We start from the raw sequence: 5,217 nt of genomic DNA, 5'->3' as shown, positions 1-5,217 counted from the left end.
GCAGGCAATTAAGCCATTAGGGCAGCAAATCACAGATAATTTTCCCAAATTCCAGCCCAGTTCCATGAGAGGTTTTGGAGCATCTGCACTGAGAGCTCCAGGAGAGCCCTGGTTCCGTGCCAGGGCAGCAGAACCGTGCCAGGCCCTCCGCTGCCATCAGGGCTGAGCATCCTCTCCATCTCAGAGGAGGCAGCTGCACACGAGAGCAGGATCTGAGCTGGAAACTGGGCGCAGCACAGCCAGGCAGGCTCAGCCCTGGCTGGCCACTGACATTTTCCCAAGGAAATTGCCAGTTCATCCCTGCCTCACCTTTCCAGCTCAGCTCCCAGGCTGTGCCGCCCAGGAGGAAATGGGTCCTTCCCTTTCCCTCTCTAAACAGCAGAACTCCTAAAGGTTATTCAGGGAACCCTAAGGGTCACCCACCAGGCAAATGTTCCTCATCACAGGGGGTTCTCACCTTTGCTGTCAATTTGCAATTTCTGTGCTTAAATCCAAACGTTTCCTAATCACTCTTTCCAACAGGAATTTTATGATTAGTTGGATAATTCCTTTAAAATATGCAATTACTCCTTCCTAATGTATTCATGACTCCCTCAACACAGTATTCTTGAAACATTACAATTTCCCATTGAGAACATATTTCTGTATTCATTTCCATAAGACGCTTTTAAAAACTAGATTAATATACTTTCTACTTCCTATATTAAAAAAATCCTTTTTGATTAAATCTGAGTTAATAATTTGCAATTAATATCTCATTTGATGGGTTTAGGTTTATTTCTTCCCCCCTCCTTGAAATTATCCTTACATGGCAGAAATCTTTCATGACTTGATTCAAATTCCATCTGCAAGCCTTGAAATCTGAATTGTGAATAGCTCATAATATCTATTAGCTCATAATAATCACCTAAGTAGATATCTTACAAAATCACTTCAAACAGCAGAGGAATGGAAAAGCCTGGTAGTCAAAACAGTTGAGAAATGATCAATAAAAGCTGCCGAGCAATTAGCAACTCTTAAATTAACCTATTTTGCTAATCTAAAAATAAAAGGGTCCCCAAGTTCACTTAAGAAGACAGCTTGGAAACTGCTTTCCCTACATCCCACTTTTCCAGCGCACAGGACACAGCAGAGGGGAAATCGGATCTGTGAGAGCAAAGCTGGAGCTGGGAGATGGGCACTCACCCAAGCAGAAAGCACCACTCCATTCTTGGATGCTTTTGCCTCCGTGATGGGAAACCAGGAGTGAAATCCAATTATCCCCCCAAAGCTCCCGTTTCCCAGCGCGCAGTAAGCCCTCCCAAACTGGGACTCACAAACCTCACTGCCGAGGGATTTCTGTGAAGCAGAACTTCATTAAACCAGTGCCTCCAGGGAATCACGGAGCCCTTCGAGTTGGCAATCAGTTTAAGATGGAATCCAGTCATTAATCAACACTGAGGCCACCTCATAGGCTGGACTCGATGATCTTAGAGGTCTCCTTCCAGCCTCATTATTCTGTGATTCTCCACCCAGCTTGCAGATCCCTCCAGGAACGGGCCCTTTGTCCAGAACAACTCCCAGAAGCAGCAGAATTCCTGTTCAGAAGTGCCTTGTGCCAATCCCCCCCCTCAGGACCACAGCTCATACTCCCTGTCCCTGGGGCAGGGGAGATCCCTGAGCTCCAACACCCCGCAGGAAAACCCTCCAGAGCTCCTCCAGCGGGTCAGGGCTCAGTGCCCTGCCCAAAAGAGGACCTGCAAAGCTCCTGCAAAGCCTCCGACTGCCAGACCCTGCACACAGCCCAGCCCAGGGCACAAAGAGCAGCCCAGCCCCACTGCAGAGCCCTCCGGGGCACTCCCAAACACATCCCACTGGGACACCCTCAGCAGCCCACTGAGACACACAGCCAGCACGTTACTGGGCAACAAAAATCAATATTCATCCAGGAATCTCCAGGACGAGCAATGCTGGAAATGCTGCCATGGAATTTATGGATAAATATCCAGGCTTTTGCTCATCGGCCCCAACCACTGCTGGCCAGGGCTCTCAGCTGCCTCAGTACCACTGCAATGCCATCAGTGTTACAGTGGTGAGGCTGTAAATTATTCCACACACCACCAGAACTACATTTTTATTGCTGGGAAATTATAAATAGCGCTCATAGCTCTGCCTGTTTGGGAGTTCCTGTGCTAGCTCTAGAATAAGAGCTCTGCCCCTGGGAAAAGGACAATGTCACGTTGGGTGTTGGGAGTCTCCTGCCACACCTGAGAGTTTGCTGGGCTGGAACTTGAACTGGGTGCAAAAGCAAACGCAGAGGATGCTGGGGCCTGCAGCAGGAGACAGAGTTTGTGATCAGCCTGCACAATTCCTTTGGCATTTCCAGTGTCATTTGGTCATTGGAGCTCCAGATCTATAACACCACGGCCATGCCTGGGCTCTCCAGCTCCTCTGACAGACACCTCCAGCCAGCCCAGGCTTTCACTCCTCTCCAGCCTCCTGAGGATGCCAAGCACATCATCATCATCATCATCATCCTCCTCCTCTGTGCCTCAGCTCAGCTCCCACTGACTGCCCAGGAACCACCAGAACAGAGGCAGCTGCAAAGGTGGGACAGGAAAATGCAACCAGCCAGGAAAACTCCACATTCCAGGCTCCACAAACGCTCCTGACTGCACCCCCAGAGCCCCCCTCAGAGCAGAGTGAAAGCACCTGAATTTTGGGTAACCCCCTGTCGCTGCCCTCTCACCCAGCCAGCACTGAGGGGGGAGACAGGCAGGACCCAGCTGTCCCAAAACAGCCAGGGACAGGGAATAACCCACAGCTGGGTTCTTGAGGGTGGCCTGGGGGCTGCAGGGCTGTCCCCCCTGTCACCCCTGCAGAGCCACGCGCTCCTCACAGGGTATTTCATCCCTGAGAAGTGGAAAGTGGCATTTCCTGAAGGCCACGCAATCTGCCCCAGGGCTCTGGCCACGGAGCACAAGATGCACTGGGATCTGCAGTGCTGGTTTCTGGTCATCCAGAGGGATAAATTCAGTCCAGTATCACATAACTCCCAGAATTTACAGGTGTCACCACTGGGGAAACATTTCTCCACTGTCTCCTCTTCTTAAAATACAAGATGTCTGATCCAAAATTGGGGGGGAAATTATATCCTTTGCCACCTTCAGTTTTTTATGGCCAAGCTTTGATTTAGGAAAATCCCTTTACAAGTAACAGCTCTGTTTTTCAAAGCAGAGCACTTGGAAGCAACAATGTTCTGCAATACAGAAAATATATCAAGGGATTTTCATAATGCACAATAAATTGATTTGGATTTTTCAAACTGGTCAGATTTACACCCTTCTGATGACACAATGCCTGGAGAAAATCTATATTATTGCCCTTTCTAGTAACCCCATTACATCATTCCTGCTCAGAAGCAGCAGAGTGTCTGCACGAGGACGTGCCAGAGCCCAGGATTTATTGGGAGAGAGGATGCAGAGGAGCACAAGAGTGAGCTGTTAGCTTTTGTGTAATGTCTAATTGAAAACTCCACCACAGCCCTGTAATTTAGGAGATTTGTTTTGCACGGAGCCAAAAAAGTTATTGGCAAAGCGTTAATAAAGCAGGAGCAGAGGTGGATGGCTGTCCACGAGTGTGGAAGAGCCAAAGGGCAGCAGGGGCTGCAGAGACTCAGGGAGCTCAGCACCTTCCCAAAGGCCTCTACAGAAACGAAGCTCTTGCTCAAATCTGCACTTGTTTATTGGTTTAAAACTAACACAAATTATGTTTAATCCCAAGCGAGTCACACCCATCTTCAATAAAAATTCAAGGTACTTCCGAAAACAAAAGCTCATTTTTCTTTGGGGAAGTCTCCTGACTCAACTTCATTTAAACCTCCACATTTGCTCAACCCATTTTTCTTAGTTTTAGAAGGAAACAAAGCCTTGATTTCTTCGTTTTTTTATATTTCCAGTGCCATATTCTGCCCTGCAGCAAGTGAAGGCAGGCTGTCCCTGGTCCCTGTGCTCCCTCCAACACCATTTCCTATTATTATAAATATTTAGGTATTTTTCTTAACATCACGTTTCCTTCAGAAGTTCTGTAGTTAAGTGAAAACAGATTAAACTGGCTGGTCTGGAAATTCCTCAAGATTCCGTGATTTTGGAGGGTTGAAAGTTTGGAGCAGTTTTCCAGTTGGATGATAAAATAATGAACACAGAGACAGCTCCCCTCAAAACAGATTCCATCCCTTGCTGAAGGTGTTGGGAAAATTAATAAAGAAAGAGGAAAAAAGCTTTCCAATAAATCCTGGGGAATTCAGAGTTCCCCAAATCATCTTCTCAGTGGTTGGAAGGAAAACCCCTGAGCTCCAAGCTGCAGCTTTCCCAGAGCCACGGCTCCCTGTCCCTGAGCCAAAAATCACATTTACCACATTGAATCCACAATGATCAGAGGTCCTGGAGACAAATTGCCCAAATGTCAGTGCCCCTGTCAGTCTGGGCAGCCCCAGCAGAGCAGGGGAACTTTCCAGAGCTCTGCTCATTGGTGCACTGAACAAGAACATCTGCCCCGAGCGAGCCAGCAGCCGGGAAAACAAACCTGGGTGCACAAACTGGGAGCAAGGAGGGCAAAGAGATCCGTTCAGCAGAAAGCCAAGGCCCAGAGTGCACGTGGCTTCTATCCAAAGGAACTGAAATCCCCATAAAACAGGACACAGAATGTTAATTCTTCGAGTAAAACGTAACTATTCCTCAAGTCTGCAAGAGACAGCTGTGACTTGGGCCACAATCTGGAGTGCCAGTGACAGGCATTACAACTGCAGCAGCTATCCACTCATTTTTAATCATCAAAGAGAGATTTTAGTCATCTCCTCACAAGTCCCACTGCTGCTAACTCGTCCCATCACAGCCTGACTCCGTTTTTCAGTGGCTTCTCAATTATTTCTGCTCTTCTTCCCCAGCCCGAGCTGCACATCTGCATTCTGCAGGGTGTGCCAGCCCAGCACCTGCTCTGAACACAAATGTTTTCAACTTCACGGGAGTCACCTGAGCCCTCAGAGCACCACAAGTCCAAAAACACCCGTGCAGGTGCTGCTCAGACTGCAAACCCTGCAGGAGCCCTGTGCTGCTCAGAAGGAGCCCCCTCAGACACCCCACACTCCAAACCAGCTCTGGAGCCCCTCTGGAGCACACTGACACAATTAACAGATGTGGTGATGGGCCGGGCTGATTGGAAATGGAATTGGAATTTAAT

Source organism: Motacilla alba, chromosome 12, assembly GCF_015832195.1.
Source record: "Motacilla alba alba isolate MOTALB_02 chromosome 12, Motacilla_alba_V1.0_pri, whole genome shotgun sequence".
Taxonomy (NCBI): Eukaryota; Metazoa; Chordata; class Aves; order Passeriformes; family Motacillidae; genus Motacilla; species Motacilla alba.
Note: the sequence above shows the minus strand (reverse complement) of the source record.